Source organism: Poecilia reticulata, chromosome 21, assembly GCF_904066995.2.
Source record: "Poecilia reticulata chromosome 21, P_reticulata-male-v2, whole genome shotgun sequence".
NCBI lineage: Eukaryota > Metazoa > Chordata > Actinopteri > Cyprinodontiformes > Poeciliidae > Poecilia > Poecilia reticulata.
In genome coordinates this window covers 7,658,682-7,676,850 of record NC_088850.1, presented here as the reverse complement: position 1 = coordinate 7,676,850, position 18,169 = coordinate 7,658,682, and the positions used below count along the sequence as shown (strand labels likewise).

General features: G+C 39.0%; 1 protein-coding gene and 1 long non-coding RNA gene across 3 annotated transcripts in view; one reads left to right on the top strand and one right to left on the bottom strand.

The window, feature by feature from the left end:
* Positions 1–15,394, bottom strand: part of LOC103457386 (uncharacterized) — a 28,414-nt gene extending 13,020 nt beyond the window's left edge. For both annotated transcript variants that reach the window (XR_014085616.1, XR_532428.2), the window contains exons 1-2: positions 14,605–15,394; positions 13,770–13,874 (exon numbers count right to left, since the gene is read on the bottom strand). This is a non-coding gene — a long non-coding RNA (uncharacterized LOC103457386). The remainder of the gene's footprint in view (positions 1–13,769; positions 13,875–14,604) is intronic.
* tmem121ab (transmembrane protein 121Ab) overlaps positions 1–18,169 on the top strand; it is a 70,079-nt gene that overhangs the window by 37,021 nt on the left and 14,889 nt on the right. The window lies entirely within an intron of this gene.

Below are 18,169 nucleotides of genomic sequence, written 5' to 3'. Positions count from 1 at the left end.
TTAGATTATCTTTAAGAAATGATTTCAGTTTCAATTAATCCATTTGACTCACCTATCGGCATGGTTTGCAATATTTATACATCCTGACATATAATCTATATAAATTTATTGCACTTAAGTGGTTTGAAAATTTCTTGAAATATTTTCTGTTTGAATGCATTTCACTGCATGGTGTAGAAAAACAGACAGTGTACGACATTGGTCCTGTAAAAATTGCCTTAAAAGTTGAGGCCTCAGCTCTGGCGGTTTCAGAGTCTGAAAATGTCTTCCTGTTGCATTCAAACTGAGCACAGCGGCTCTGTGAATGGCTCATTATTACAGCCACGGCGTTCCTGAATGTTCCGCAGCTAGCGGGCTACTCCAGTGTTGCCTTCCTTCGGATTTCGCTCTTCCTCTCTTGTCAGAATGCATTTTGTTCCCCCCTTCTTGTCGGTGTTGGGATGATTTAAAGCTTTGCTTGTGAAACACCGAAGAACTAGAGTCCCATAGAATCTGTTACACTGAGGCAGATAAGGCTGAGTATTTATGAATGGCCTTTAACAGCAGGGAAGAGATGAACTGCTGGATCCCCCCCCCCCTCCCGTCTCTTGTTTCTTCGTCTGCTCGCTCTCCCTCTTCCTTTCCCCCACCCAGAGTCAGTGTGCTGCTTCCCAATCGTACGTGACATTCAGCCTCAGTGTGAAAATCAGCAGATGGGTAATTTTGTTTGCATGGTTAGGGTGGATGTGTGTGTTTCTGCCTGTGTGAGAAGAAGGCGTGTGGGTCAAAGAGAGAGGGAGAGCTAGGAGTCACAGAAAAAAAATTAAAAAAAAATATGACTGCTGCACCCTATAATTAGCCAAAACTAAATTGCATGTCAATGTGGAAGGCAGTTAAATAAGGCTCAGCTTCTCAGAGAGGACATAAAAAACCTAAAAAAGAACTACAGTCAATAGCGACACTAAGAAAGCTAAATAAGAAGTCCTTGGCCTGAATAATTTGGGACCTACTTTTTTGGCAAGACTAAACCACCACTAACTTTTTGATGAATTGCTAATTCTTCTTTTTTGGGGGGGGCTTTTATTCTGTTAAAGCAAATCCCAAAGTGAAATCAATTCAGAAACATGGAGTACATTTTGAACAAAACGACAGCAAACTTTTGTGTATTTTTTTTTAAACCACTTTCTTCACACACTCCGCTGCCTGTGAAGGTGCAGGCTAGCCTGGAGTGTGTGAGCATGTGTGCTGAATACATCAGCATAGTTCTACAACAGATGGAGGCTGCTTTCATTTGAAAAGGCTGCCAGCAGTTGGCTGATTGATGAAACTAACTTTTCTGCTCAAAACAACCCTCAAGCTTTATGAGACCTTGAGTTTGCAAGAGACAATTTGTTTTTATCTGGGTTTTTTTTTTTTTTAAGTTCATGAATAGTATTTACATTAGAAGTTAAAGTAAGAAACAAATCACTCAAAGATCAAGGCAGGATTTATGAAGACATTGGTTTTAAGAACCAGTTTGTGTCACAAAAGGCCGATCACAGTGACTTCGAGATACCCCTCAAAGGCTTTCGAATTTGATCATGTTACAGGCACAAATGTAGTTGAGCTTTTATGTACTACGACACAAAGTGGTGCATAACTGAAAAAATAAAGAAAAAGAATACATCAAATAATTATCTGAAAGTTTACCATTACTAAGCTTGTTTTAATCCGACAACGTCTAATTAAAATCCAGCGCAAGTCATGAGAAGGGTTTTTTTTATTTTAGAAAATCTCATCACATAGATCTGAAATTAAGTTGTGGATATGAAATAGTTTCTCAAATTTTGATAGTCTTTTTACAAAAACCCCCGTACAATTTCTGCAAACCTACTAAGACATGACCGTCCTCCTGAACTGACAGGAGGAATTACTGTGGTCCTCTTGGCTGATTTTCAAGTGGTATTAATCACTCCAGAAATTATCTTTATGGAAGTATGAAAGAAGAACGTCCGTTTAAAGTTTGGCACATTTTTTGTAAGATTTACCTCTTAGTAGAATAATGACTCTAAAAATTCTGCCAGAGCTACAACTAACATTGATTTTGACATTGGTGGGACCAAAGCTTATGTAAGTTTGTGCTTAAAGATTTGTTTAACTGCATTAATCAAAAAAATAGGCTTTTAAAAACGGATTACCTTTCCCCCTCCCCAAGTATTTTAAGTTTTGGCTTACTTTTTCGATGGCTAAAATGTCGCTGAATGTCTGACATGCAGAGATATGGTTGAGTGGCGTTGCTCTTTCAAAATATTTTACCCTGACCTTTCTCTATCAGAGGCTGCATACACCATGCAGAGCACATAGACAAAAATCAGCAGTAAATTGCCGCTGAAAAAATATGGGATTTTTTTTTTGTCCTTTTGAATTTACCACGGTCTAAGAAGCATGAGTATTCAGCAGATTAGCCCTCTGACTTCGGAAAAAAAGGAGAGGTTGATTGTGGGTGATATGAAGCCACCACATATAAAGAGTAAAGTGGAGGCCACAGCAGAGACAGTGACAGAGTCCTCTAGCTGCACTTGCACAAAGTGACGTGAATCATTTTTACAAGCAAATTTATATTTTTGATGCCAACAGAAGGAAAAAACTATTTTTTTTCAGAATGTTCAGTATGAATGTTGTGGTTTCTGCTGATTTTTCCCTCCATGCATCCATTCCATCCAAGATCACGTAGTGGGGGAAATGGTCCAGGAGGGAAACCCATGGCAACATCCCCCGGGTCATTCTCGGGGATTCCAAAGCGTTTCAGGTCAAACATGATGTGTAGTGCCTCCAGCGAGTTCTGGGTCTTCCTCGGGGTCTCCTCCCCAGTGGGACATGCCCAGAAGACCTCCGAATCGTGGTGCCCAGGGGGCATTTTGATCAGATGCCCGTTACTACGTCAATTGACTTCCTTTTTGATCCAAAGAAGCATCGACTCTAGGTTGAACTCTCCCCCTGTATGACAGGGGAGAGACACCCTTGGGAAGAAGCTCAATTTGGCCTCTAGTATCCAGGACATTGTTCTTTCAGTCCATATCTCATGACCGATGACCGTATAGGTGAGGGTTAGAACATAGACGGTCTATTAAATCAAGAGCTCTTCAGGCTCAGCTCTTTTTTCACAACATATCGGAGCAGTGCCCACATTACTGCAGACGAAGCCCCATCCATCAGTCCGTCTCCTGTTCTGCCCTAACAACACTTGTGACAAAAGACATAAGGGATGTCTTTTGTCATTGTTGGGGGGCAGACACTGACCCCCAACCAGAGGGGGCACTCCATCTTTTTCCGGTTGAGAACCATAGCCTCAAAATTCACGTTCAGCAAAGATATGTTACACATTATCCAATATACTAATGGTGAGAAAAAAAAAACGGCTAAAAAAACCCAAAAACAACATTAGCACAAGTCAATGCATCATCTCCTACAATCTCCAACACAACTTCCGCTTCTCTAAACATTATTTTACTCTGCATCTTCTGTGATCCACATTTTAATTGTCTGCTGTCACATAATTAATATGTCATGTTTTAATTGCTTGTCCCGATGACTTGTCTGCATGTTTATTACGTATAAATGACTGTAAAGCACTGTTCGGAAAGCATGACATACCAGAAGTTTATTAGTGCTCCCCATCTGTTTGGGTGGCTCAGTAGAGCTGTTTACATCATGCAACCTCATGTTCTTGTCACTCTTTGAAGCCCATTTTTAGATCTCGTTAACTGATGCTGGCATTAAGTACATCTGAATATGCCATTATGTTTAAGCACATGTCATTGATGCTTAAATGCTGCTTAGCAATTCTTATCTGGCATTAAGATTTAAGTGGCAATCATTGACACAACAGTGCAAATTATTAGATGGATGACTTTCATCATTAGTTGTCGCATATTGCCAAAATATTCAATTTTAATTCTTCCATAGAGATGATGGAAATAATATTAAAATCTATGTGATGTGATTTTTATTAATGTTAGGATGAATAAAAATCCCATAGCTACCTTGAATGAGTTTCTTTGGTTGTTACTGAGCACCAGCACTAAAAGTCAGATGTCTGCTGTGTGGTTGTTCCCATAGCTACCTAATATATTGTTGATCTTTGCGGAGGAAATCTGCTGTTTTACTATCATTTTTGCATTTTTTCACTATTTGGCAAATAATTCATGTTTTAAATAAAGTACAGAAAGCTAATTTGCCAACGCTACAGTCCATTCGGTTACCTCAGCATGCCAAATGCTCACAGTGGTGACCCTTCCTTAATAACAAAAATTAAACCAAATTGATCTCTTGGGATCACTTATGCATTGAGCTTTCAGTCTAAAATAGTCAGCAATCACTAAATACGGAAAAAATAAATAAAACCACGACTGTGATATTAATGCAAAAGTAATTAGTTAAAAAAATGTTTGGATAAAACTACACATGCCAAAATATGTGGCAAAATAAAAAATAAAAAAAAAGTGATAATCATCATACCACATTTCACATCATGAAACCATCAGTATGCAGATGAAAGGAATAACTGTTCACTGTTGAAAATGCACCGTGGCTGGGAAGCAGAAAGGCCTGTGGTGAAAAAAAGTCTACACATTAGATTAGTATTGTGACAGTGATTGAAAGAAACAGAGGAACACTCCGTCCTCATTCACAGTATAATGCACTGAATCTGAATGCTCACGTTCTCATGCAGGTGATCTTTTCAGTTTCTCTCAGTTGTCAGACTTAATGTCAGGTGCACATTTATTTCTGCTTTCATGTCTCTTTGGTGGTCAGTAACAAATTAGATTTTAAATGCCTAAAAAAATGAAATCATTTTATGCAGCGACGGTTCATGAATGCTCATTTCATTAACTGCTGCCATATTCTATTAAATTGTGTTTAAAGAAAGCAAATAAAGCTCCAAGTCCTCCAGGGGCTTTTGGAATTGTACATTTTCATATGTCATTTTTTTCAACAATTTTACTTTACATCGAGTTTTAGCGATAGCTTGGCTTCACATGTGTTCTCTAATTATGAAATTACTCGAGTAACTGGAAACCTCTTGAAACTTGAGCATCGGTGCAGGATTTGCTTTTGGCAACTCTGTAATCTGATCAGTGTGACCGTTTTCGGTTTTTCTCCACATCCATTTAGTTTCATCTTTCTGGTTTTGGTTTATGTTATGAAACAATTAGGATCTGTTTAGCCAATCAGTCCATCATTTTTTTAATTAATTTTCCACTTTTTAATCAACAACTAAATCACAGAATGTCGTTTCTCTGATGACCCATTTTACTCAGATTATCAGAGGAGAGCTTAGCATAATTAACATCCATTCCCTTCTACCTTAAATAAGCGCTATCGTTTTTCTGCCACAGGTTTTTTGTCACACAAGTTTTGTTTTTTTACAAAAGGAATGACCTCATTGACTTAATTTCACACTGCTATTATATCAAATACACCCGTTAGTTAATGATTTAATTATACTGAATCAGCAGCATGCAGGTGTCTGTTAACCCACTCCACTGGTTTTGTCATACTCCACTTCACCAAACTTGTAGAAATATGATTTCTATAAAAACAGTGAATAATCCGCTTAGTAATGTTGGACTTCTGTCATGTTGAACAACGTTTTGTTGTGCAAATTTTCAATCTAACTTAAAAATGATGTCCATACAATGTGAATTGAATATTTATTTTATATATTCAAACAAATTTACACATGGAAGTAGTTGTATATTAGGCTGAATATTAGTATTACACATAATGCAAATAGTAACAGTAATGATAAATTAACTCATCTTTCAAGCTGAAGATTTTTGGAGTGAAAGTTTACAAACTAAAATTTGGCTAAATTATGTCTGTGTGTCTGTTTCAAAACATGAGTTGACATGAGCACAGATTTAAAAGGAACAAATGGAGAACTGAAGACACGGCGCCAAGATTAAAGCAGCGCTTGTCGACAGCAGACAGAGTCCTGGACACATTACGCCCCCAGGGAAACAATGTTGTCCTCCTGAAAAACACGGTTTAACCTCAGCAGCAAGTTAGCTCTACTGTTTGGTGGCACTAATGTTTCAGACCTTAGTTTCTACAGACACTGCAGGAGTGTCCATCAGACAAGTTACAGTACCTGGCACACACAAATGCATTTTATGGCATTGGATTTCAGAAATGTCTCTACCTCAACTATTGCACTTTTAATTTGTCAACTGCTTCAGGAGACTTTGAACTTTACTACGTTTAAATGTTAATTATTCTTGCAGTTCCTATGCCCTTTCGTCATTGGAAAAACAGACCAATTAGATTTTTTTTTTTTATATCTACTGTCTACACTTTGTTCAGCTGTAACCTTTGAAAAAAAAAGTGAAATGTGAGGAGGTGGTCACAGGAAGTTCACGCTGTACAGACAAATTGTTATGTGAAAGACTGGGACCCTTGTCTGTGAGGTACACAGTAATTACACCAGAAGTGTGTTGAGGACAACATCAGCTCCTCTGTGGACAGTGAGGTGTTTTCCCAGTAACAAGCCTTGAAGGAGCCGTTAGGCCCCAGGAGAGCCTTCAGAGAGGGAGACAGAGTTCTTGAGAAGCGTGCAGAGTTGAGGCTGTTGCATGTCTGCAGGGAAAAGCTAGAAAGAACGGACTAGCTGTGTGTGATTCCACAGTCCCTTTGACCTTAGTCTGAGAAAACAGTCTTGGGTAGCGGAAAAGGTCTTATCTTGTACTTTACCTAAAAAATAAATAAATAAATGTGTGCCCTCTGACTGCAGGCCTGCTCATGATCTTATATTGTGAAAGTCACAGAGTTCTTCTGTGGACTTGACACTACTGTGGTTTTCTTATTGACCTTTATTTGCAAGTCTAGCACCACAGAAACAAAGCAGAGAGTACTGCATGAATAACTTTCTTTGATTTATAATACAGATTTATGCTTTCCTGTTTTCTAAGAACTCAATAAGTTTGTAATATTATATAGGTTTTTGGTAATTCACACTAGAGAACCCGTTTTCTCTTTCGTCTTCACAGCTGAAACTCTTCTCTTTATCAATAATCAGATTATATGCAGTTGTGGGGTTTGTCAGTAGTGGACAGGATGGTGACGACAGACAATTTGGCGAGCACTTTGGGGCATGGTCTGTGAACAGTCACCTCATCCTGAAAGTGAAAAAGACAAATGAGATGCCGCAAGCAAGGAGGAGATGACAGAAAATATGAGGACCAGGTGTACAATAACCATACTGGGAAAATAAGGGATGCAGTCGAGCAAGTGCTTATAACCTGGATGTTAAGTTGGACTTGGAATTTCTCGAAGGAGCCGATTACAAAAAGGTAGAGCACCAACTTGTCTTCCTTATTACCTTCATTATTTGAACAAAAATGTGGAATGTCATCTATAAGGTTGTGCTAAAGTGTGACAATATCTTTCCAGACAAGTTGGTGCAGCTATATCACAAGTGACTCAAAGCAACTGAACAAACTGGTCAAAGTTGTCTTATTTTAACTCTAGGTAACAAGTATATTCAAAGCTGAAATCCTGTCCAGTGCTCCTTAGTTCAACATAAAATCAAACCAATGTCATCTGCTCATTGGTGAAGCTGTGGCTTGGAGTCAGACTCACTCATTTATGGATCCTAGTTTACTGAATATACAGTACAAATCTGAGAAACACCATCAACTGGGAGGTTTTGATTCTGTAGGGTAGCTTTCAATTTTCCTTAATAATAATAAAAATGCCATTTTAATGTTTAAGGAATTAAGTTTGCCTTTAATCATCTCTATATGAAAATCTAAGATACTTAAACTATTCAAACCTAAACCGAATATTCAAGAGTCTACAACTTTAAGACAGCTTTTGAAATTTTGGTCCATTGCTATGTCATCCCTTTCCTCAGCTGTGTTTTATAAATAAATAAAAGCTGCCTTGGTTGGTGGTATTTCTTCACTTTGTTTGTTTTGATCATTTCTTCATTTGCTTACATCTTGACATGTTATAGTATATTTTAGTTTTTTCCCCGTCAGTTCAATTCCTCTCATTTGTGCTTTTGACTCATTTCTTCTGATTAGCATTCCTTTCTGTTTACTGTTGAAGTTGGTTTCAATTCTTTTACATTTCTCCGTTTCACTTTCCTTCAGCCTGCATTCTCCCTCAGCGGTGCACTATTCCCTCCTGATTAGCTCTTCTGGTTCTTTTGTCACTTCCACCTCTCCTCCTGCATTTAGGCTCTCCGGTTTGCATTGTTCCCCACCGGCTGCCGTTTTTTCCCCGTGATGTGACCTATTCTCCCTGCCATTCCATTTCCCCGTTATCCTTTTCCTGTAAGTGTTTTCGGGGAATTTCATTAAATCGCATATGTTCATGTCTGTGGTTTGGTCCTTTCTTAAACCTTCAAAACATAACAAGTGGATGTTTCATGTACTACTTGCTGACATTTCAAACCTGTATTCAACAAATCATGTGCTTCCCTTCTCCTTTTGATTTTTCAGTTACTTTTCCCATGACTAGATCTTCCTGCCAACGATGCAGGTGCCACCTGCTCAATTTGTGGCTACAAATTAGCTATTGTTTTCATTTCATTTTCATGAACATTTATTACCACGATTTGCAGACAGAGCGATGGAACCAGGCAATATAGTAAATACACAATTAAGATATGGTAAATATGTTTGGAACAAACCATACAGCAGGTGGAAGTAAAATGGTGAATTGACATAAAAATGCATAAAAGACATACATTATTTTGGGTTTTTGGGTTCAGGACCACCTGTGATTGTAGGGAAAACTGAAAACTGACTTCTAGGCAAGTTTAATCTGGACTGGGTTATTCTACATTGAATACAGCCATTTAGTATAGGCTGGATCTTCCTAATTAACGTTCATGTCAACTTAAAATATTTCTCAAATTTTGACAACATTAAACGTCTCAGTAGGCTTCCACTCACTCCGAGAGCCAGAGTGAAAAACTCAAAGTAAATCACATTTAAATGGTTTATATTTGAGGGCGACAGCTGAATCGAGTCTCGCAGTTGAACTGCACAGCATCATTATCTAAACACAAACTGCTCACTGCTGAGCTCGTTCATCACAACTTGCCAAAAGCTTCGAAACTCTGTTCCCAGTGACACTATACATAATTGCTAATAAGCCCGAGAAAATAACAGAATATGGGCCAACATCCATTTGACAGCAGCAGCCACAGTAAAACAAAAGAGAAGGAAATATTTTTGATTTATAATATTCCAGTGTGTGGAGATAAACTGGAGAAATGCAAGAAGCGTGAGTGAATTTAAACTTCAGACTGCACCTCAGGAGAGGGAGATGCAAAGAAAAAAAAATGTTTTCTATTAAAGTGCGTCAAACAAACGTTTTTCAATCCTGATTAAAAATCTCTCCTCCTTTTATGACTAACAAAGCTTGTGTCACTTTCACCAAATACCTAACCCCGAGACACTTTCAAGGCAACATTTCATTAAGCACTCTCTCCGTTCTGGTTAAATAAAAAGCATTACAGGAACTGAATGCAACAAAGAACTTCTTTCACTGCCGAACACCTCATCCTCCTTAAAAAGAGGAACATTTCTCCCAGCATCTATGAAATCCCTAATGTGCATTCCAGAAAATAAGTTTAAGACTGAAAGAAAGATCAAACGACTTGTTGGAAGAGACTTTTTTTTGTTGTTGCTTTTTTTCCCCCTCCACTTTTACCCACCCTTCTCTAAAACCCTTAGCTAATAGTGAAATCAGGTTCCTCAGCACAGCTACAGTATCTGATTTAACCCCTAGCTCATTAGCAGTTCTTCAAATCCTCTGTGAATCACGTCTCTTTCGCGTTTTATTCAGTCAGGAGGAAAAGCGGCACTTGCTGCCTTGTCTCACTCTCTCCCTCTCATCTCCTTGCTCATTTTCTTCCACCCTTGTTTTTCCTCTTATGACAAAGCCGCATGAAGGTGACTACTTCTTGCCCTTTTATCTGCAAGTGTACATCTGTTTCATGCAAAGTAGCTGCAACAGCAGGACAAAGGGCTGTTTAATTGAGATTGAAAGCAAAGTTAGCTTTTAGTGGTGGATTCCTACCTCTTAAATTTCAGTGTTTTGCTGGAATGAGGCAATTGAAAAACCAAATACTGAATTGGACCTGTGAGGTTTTGATGTGTTCAGAAAGCCATTTTACCCCCAAGTGGGATGAGCGCAAGGAGAAAAGGCATGCGAGCATGACTGGAATGAGGTATGGATACCACCTCCCTTAGGGTTGCCAGATTAGAAACGGTGACAGTGAACACAGAAGGAGGGATTTCGAAGCATGGCTAAACAGTAAGCTTGGGAGTGGAGAAAAAGAGGGGTGGGGGGAACACAGGGCGGGTTACTGGCACAAAGATTAAACGGATCTCCCTGTAAAAATCCGTGCGGATGAAAATAACTGTCTTGGTGGTGCGATCACGCCCAAATTGTCATTAGAGAAATGAATACGAGAGCCACCATCACATGGACAAATCAATACTGAACTCTTGCGTCAGTGCATGGGGAGAATTAAAAGCTGCAGGGTGTGTAATAGCGTGTTAGCATGGTTCGGCTCCAGAGCCAGAGATGACTGTGTGTGTGTGTCTAAAGAGGAGAGGGGGCAATGGTAATGACTGCAGAACTTGACGCTCTTCTGTGGTGCTCACTTTCAAAAATTAAAGGGGCGTCCAACAATCAGCCGAAGGGACGACCCAATTATCACAGTGAGGAGATGTTGACGTGCGCATGAAGGCTTCTTGAAACGTAGAGAACTAAAAAAAAAAAGAAGAAAACATTAATTTATCGATAACCTTTGGTCTTTAATAAAAAAAATGAACAGCGCAGCTGGGATTTATAACCGGTCTAGCGTCAATGAATCCCATTTCTGGAAACATTAAAGAAAATGAGGGGTAATATCTTCGGGAGCAAGGTTGCGTTTCTACTATTAAAACTGACAAGTGCATTAGATGCTAACGTACGTTTGGGTATTAATGCATATTTTACAGGTCAGCTGCTACGTCCTTGAACGTAGATGTAGTGAGCTATAATACTTTAATTTAGTCACATTTCCCCTTTTCTAATCTAAGTCTGCACAGACTGGATAATGTTGGCTCTCAATGGATTTATTCTGTTTTGTTCTCATCACCTATGAACAAGTATAAAGCAGCCTCTTCATGCCCAAGGGAGCAGTGAGAACAGTGCCACCTTTTATCTTAAAAGCTAGTGTGATCAATATTTTAAATAAACAAAGAGGACTCTTATTCACTTTCCTCTGTGCTACTTCTTTTTATTGTTTCAAAAGGAAAAAGAGGCTTTTTGATTAAGTGACAGCATGTAAACCATGTTGGAGTGAATCTAAAAACAGAGGTCCCCTATATTAAGTTACGTACTGGAAGTGAGGGGAGTCGGTAGTACTTTAAAAGTTCAAGAACCCCAAACAATACGAGAAGAATGAGAAGTGGGCTTTGGTCATTTCACCCCATTGTGATTTCATACGTTAGAAGTTTTGTTTTGTACCCAACTTTGTCAGGAACAATAATTAGCTTCTTCCCTATCCGATGTATCATATCAACAGTGCTTCAGTTTATATTCCCCTTATGTATTTAGGATAAAGCTGCTGTAATGTTTACGTCACATAAACTTTATTTTGAATTGATTCGTGTATTTCTGACTTTTGCATAGATTTATTGTTCTTTAAAGTAGAGAGTGCTTTTTACAAAGCTGCTGCACTCTCAACTAGTGAACCAGTATGAAATATACCTCTTGTTAGTTACAGTTCTTCTGGAAGGTAATTTAGTTTGTGGAGTTAAAAAAAATATTTTGGTTGCTTCCAGGCAGATATGCCCAAAATTTGGAGAAAACACAAATAATGAGACAGTTGCATTAGGGGAATAAAAGGTAGACTACAAATGGCACACAGGCAAGGACAAAAATAGACAAATGAAAAACGACACACAACCAACAGCACACAGAGTGGGCTGACATAGCAAAAACAGATATTTGCAGATAAAAAACATAATATTGCTTGGCAGAAAGTTAAATGCAAAAATAACTGTATCGCAAACAACACTTTAACATAATGAGTCCATCTTTTGTGTGATAATTTCGTTTTTGATTTGGTGCAACACTGGTTAGATTTGGTCCTTTCAAGTAACTGAAATGTAGATACTTTATTTGGAAGTTTTATGTCAATAAAATACAAATACAAATGAATAAGAACACATAGAAATGCACTGTTAAACTTTCATTGACTGCTGATGAAGATAAAAATACATTTTGGGGGCTGCAAAGTGACACAAATGACACTGTTTGGTTCTCCCACAAAAACCAGAACATGCTTTTCAGGTTAACTCGTCACAAATATTTGAAGTGCTTTAACAGAAATCTGCTGGAGCTCCTCTCTCCAATATTCGGGGGTGTTGAAACATACATGGGGTTGTTTTGAAATTGTTACTTTAAATAAATTGTTACTGTTGCATATCACAATTCTGTAAATATCTTGGGGTTGTTGTCCCCTATGATTTGCTTGTCTACCTGGCTAACACAAGACTTTACGGTCACAGGAATCAAAGTGCAAAAGAATTGTGAAACCACTTGGATGAATAGTGTTAGATAGGTGATACCTCATACCTCCAGTCTATTTTTGTGTTTTCATTTGCGGATTTTTCCACCGTTTTAAAAATGAGGATGTTTCTTTCCTCAAAAGATTTTCCTCTGTCTTTTAAATGAGGGTGATAATTGCCTCCAGGTCCATGGGTCCGGTGTGTACATGCTTAACTGGTCATCCTCACCCCCTGTTCTTTTAACTAAATACAGGGTGGGATGCCATGAGGCTGCTCCTCACTTTGATGATGACTTGCCGTGGCATGGCGCCTTTGATCCTCTCCCCAGCTTTGTGAATAAAGAATACGCTTTGATTGATGCAGCGCACATTATGGCCGTTAGAGAGTTGGCAGGGGGAAAAAAAAGACACGTCTGTCATGCTGAAAAGCCCCCTTGTCTCTGCTCATAGTGGCCAAGTTGCAGGAAAGCACTTTTGTGCTGCTTTCAGCATCATCCTGTACAATGACTATTATGGGAGACTCCACTGCGTTGCAGCTTTCTATCCATCCCTTGTCAGCTGCACTCGGTTCGATTTTATAAGAATATGATCAACACACACTGCTCTCTAAATGCCTATTACACACAAACAATGTGGGGAGATGATCTGCAACACTCAGCTGTAATAGGAGGTGAAAAAAATTAGCTTTGGGTTTCAAATACTTGTCCTCTGAAGACATATGTGCAGTCAGCATAAGCGCTGAGAAGGTTAACAGCCTCTTTAGTAAAAATGTATAAAAGGCCTTCAAATAACTGTATACGTGATCGCAGCGGTATTATCACAGAGTATAAATTTTAAAACAATTAAATCTTTAATCTGAGTGATTCTCTCTATTACGAGAGGAATGAAACCCATGTGAAGAAATAATTGTTTAAAAAAAAAATCTTTTTGACAACCCAAACAATTCCTATGGCATAAGTTTAACTGAAGCATTTTAATGTTAACTTTTATTTCCTAATTTGCTCAGATTATCTGGGAATTTTTAATTAATGATCCAAAATTTCATGTGTAGTTTTAGCATAAATGTGACCTGACAAAAAAAGACAGATTCTCTGAGCCACTCTTCAAAATAGGGCATACAAGAGGACATGTAACGGAAATAAAACATGCCATGTTGATCTTCACTAGTCAAATAGCTACTCCTCTATACATGTCTACACCAGCCGAGCATCCCTCCATCACTCCGTCTTACCAGTTTATCCTTGCTGGGACACGGTGGTCTGGTGCCTGTTTCCAGCATCAACATCGACGGGAAGCAGGTAACTCCACGTACAGCCTGCCCGTCCATCACAGGGCACTGAGACACACAATCATGCACACTCACATACACTCCAAATGGCAATTTAGAGATCAATTAACCTAAAAGTCAAGTTTTCTGGCTGTGGATGGGAGCCAAAGTACCCAGAGAGAACCAACGTGTGCACAGGGAGAACAGCAGAGCGACATTGATAAATTTAAGACGGGTATGTGTAAATGGTATCACGGTTCCAGACCTGTCAGCAGCAGATAAAGCTGAAAAACAGCATGTAAATGAGCACACGGGGGACACATTCTGCGTTACTCCAACTTCTCTCAGCTTTATTTATTGAACAAACCATCTCATAGCTGTCTGTGCAGCCCAATTTGTAGTTCAGTAATTTACTGGATGCATGATCTCTGTAGACATATTCCAACATACACAGGAACATCAACATTAGCTTTTCTTAAACCAGAAATAATCTCATCAACATATTTTTTTGTCACAATTTCATCGGGTAACATATTGCTTTGGCTCACTGCACTTTAAATGCATGTTTAATCACACACTGACATATTTTATGGGCCCGTAGCTACAGTATGCTAGCCAACTAGCCAACTAGCATCACGACATGTTGGCTACTTCCACTAGCCACTGCAGGCTCCGGAACACAACAAAACTCTTCCTGCATCTTTGACAAGTTGACACATTTCCCTAAATATTTCCCGAACATTCCCAAATGATAAAAAAAGTGTTTGTTTTTTTTAATAAACTTCAGTGTTATTCTCACCTGAAAAGCAGCATGTAAATGAGACGCAGTCCGTGTAGCTTATGAGAAACGCCAGAGCAATTCAGAGCCTCCATGCGCCACTTGCTGGTGAAACACTGTTACTACACCTACCATCGTGAACCATTTTTATGAGCAATTAAAATAGCTTCTCATCATAACCAGATAAGCATTCAAAGAAATACATGCTCCATTTTTTTTTCTTTTTTGTGGGCACACACCAGTGGGCATCACATACGACTGTGAGATACAGGATGATGTCTGCTGTCACACACTTTCATTTCTTGCCATATGTGGACTAACACATGTCTAAATCTTGTTTGACATGTGTCTAAATGTGAAGAAATGAAGCCCCTACTGAGAAACATTGTGTGTTCTTTACACCATTTGTTCTTCTATTCCTTCTTAGTACTTGACTAACACCACACCATCTTGGGATGAAAGTAAATGCTGTTTACACAGTCTATGGTTTCCCCCAAGAGTTGATGATGTAGTAATTAGGTAAATTAACTAGAAAATAGGCAGCCATTTCAAGCATTTGACAAGCTGAGGTGAGCCTTCATCAGTGTACGCTCTGCACAGCGTACCAAAAAGTTAAATCACGCTATGTGCCCCAACATTTGCATATATTTTCTTCTTTTTTTGCAGTTTTAGTATCTGAGATGTATATTGCGGCCATCACCAACACTATGGCAGCCTGACTTTGCTTGAGATTAAACTGCATATGCTATTGAAGTGCAAGGCTCTCTCTGTATTAGTGCGACAGAGGTAGAGGAAAATCTGCAAAGCTTGTTTTCAGAACTGTTTAATGGAGTTCAGCACATCACTATGAAATAAATTTATTTAAAGTGGTTTTTTTTCTTTTCAGATCTTTACCCTCAGTGCTAAAAATTGTTTAGAATGATGAATAGCCTGGAAGCGTTTGACGCCCTGAAGGCTTTAAGAAAACCTGATTTGAAGAAAAGTTTGTGATCTATTAAATATTGTATTCCAGTGGTTTAAAGATGTCTAGAAAATTTACTCAGCACCTGGGGGATGTTGTAGGAGAAACTAACATTTATATATGGGAAATTAAACATTTTTGATTGCAACCAGGTGGTTTATTAGTCCCAGCAGATTTTATAATCTATCAGGGGATTTTATAATGTTATATTCAGTGATTAGTTTGTCAGTGCTTTGTATATCAACATATGGTGGCAGAACATTATCAGTTTGTGAAAAATTGAAAGAGGGCATTTCTTGCTAATTGCATTCCTCTCTGAACGTTCCAGGATCTTGCACGCACACTCACAAAATCAGGTGCACATGGGTTAAGTTTCTATGTTCAGAGCATTTGCCTAGCTGAGCTGTAGTCTGTGTACTGGGGACGCTTAAAGCAATCTAACGTCTCTGCCAAAATCAGCCAAGCACTGCCTGTACAGTAACACAAAGGACGGTGAAGAACACCTGCCGGGATGACGAAGATGGCCGGCGGCCAAGACATCATTAGGCCCATTCTGGGCCTAATGAAGACAACCTGACATAAATATTGTACAAAACGGCCCACTCTGGGGACCTGCGCCATCCCGTTGCCGTGTTGATGCCATTGAAATAAACATTAGATCATCCTTTCGATTTTGAAAGAATGCGGTACAAAAAAAATAAGTAGAATTGTGGCTATAATGCTGCTCGTTTATTGTATAACAATATGGCAACTCGAAAGCGTAAACATCTCCTTCTCCTTTGAAGCCTACAGGTAAAAAAAAAAAAAAAAAGCACATCGTCCACAGCTGCAGAATGAAATGATTTTTTCTGCTGTAAACAAGCACAATCTCACAAGCCTCACAAGGTGTACAAAGTGTCAGAACATATTCACATTAAAGCAAAGCCTCAGTGGGATGAAAGGCTCACCGATCTGCTGACTCTTTGTCTCACAAAACACAAACATCAATCTAGCAGCACACAGTTAATTAAGTAAACAAGATGAATAAAGGAAAATTGTTCATTCATGATCTTCAAAAGAACAACTTGGGGAAAAAAAAGCACAATTCAGATAACATTTTAGGCCTTAATTTGATTTGCAGTCTACAAATCCTCCAAACAGTCTAGGGAAAAAGTGCATTAATTAGAGAAATATCGCTTAGAATCTCAAGACAAGCCTGGAACAGTTTTTTTTCCCACACATGCACACCGCACTGTTCAGATTTTCAGTTGCTTCCACCTCACAATCAAACAAAACGCCATGTTGCTCGGTCACATGAAATGCTAGCAAAACACATAAAAACTTGTGGTTTTACCCAAACGAAATGCTAAAAGAGGAAGCGAATAGCACTGAAAATCACAGACCAAAAACAACATTTGCTGTAATGGTGTCTGCTGCTAAACGTGTGTTCTTGCTGTGATCCATGTGGAGCCTTGTGGACATTTACAGACACAGATTGTTAGATAACCCTCTGACAAAGAAACTCTGGCCAGAGAGATAATAACCTGGACCACAGACAGTATAATAGCTTCCCCCTGTGAGGGAATGTTGTCCTACCAGTTCACAGTCCTCCACTCTCACTATTTATAGTTCACCATAATTAATACGCTGTAATTGAAGTCTGTGAGGAGTGCTTTACACAGAGTGCTACCCTCAAAGGCCCTTTGCTCCTACAAGGAAAAGGAATTCAAGCAAAGATACGAAATGAGGGTTGTCACATGTGTCCAATCTCATATCTGTGGACATTTCTTCCTAAATTTCCTTCTAATTCTGTTAACATCCGTGACTGATCTTCTGCCTTGAGCTATGTATTATACATGCAGCACGGAGAGCACTAAAAGATGCTGTTAATGCCTGCTGTCATTTCATAAAGACAAAGACTGAAAATATTAATAATCATCTAATCTCTGATCTAATCTCTTGCTTCCAGTTTCATCGCTCAAACTGAATCACGCCATTGGCACACTGGGATCCATGTTTTGCATGCCCCAGTCATAATTCCCCAGACTTTTCAAGCCACTCAATTTACCGGTTTCGTATTAGAGCTCGGGCTCTAATCTGTTCATTTGGGAAAGAATCCCAAAGTCTTTTCTGATAACGAATGGCGTTTTGGTGCAGATATGACGTTTCTCATAAGTGGGTGTTGTCCTCTTTATTGCATGCTAATGATCCACAGCATTCTGCTAATCAGTCAATTAATCACCATCTTGTGAATTTAATCTCATACTTAAGCGCCGCTCCACGTAATGGGTTTTAAACAATCAAATCCGCACTTGGATTACAATTTAGGCTAATTCTGGCGCTGTACTCATATGCTGGGCCTGCTCTGCCTGACCATAAATCAAGATGCTTTTCAGATACCCAGTTATTTTCCTGCTCTGCACTCCAGGGCACCAATCAAAATTGTCACAAGGCACTACAAAAGATGCATTTTCTCTGGATCTATTAGTGGGCTTTTTAAATGATGGGGTTGCCTGATGAAAGATAACCTCTCAAAAATCATATTCAAAGAGGCCAATTTTCCGTCAGTGATTTCACGCTGCAGGTCTGAAAACAAACTCATGTTTATTCATCGCATACTTAAAACACTCGCACGGTGAGCTCGGT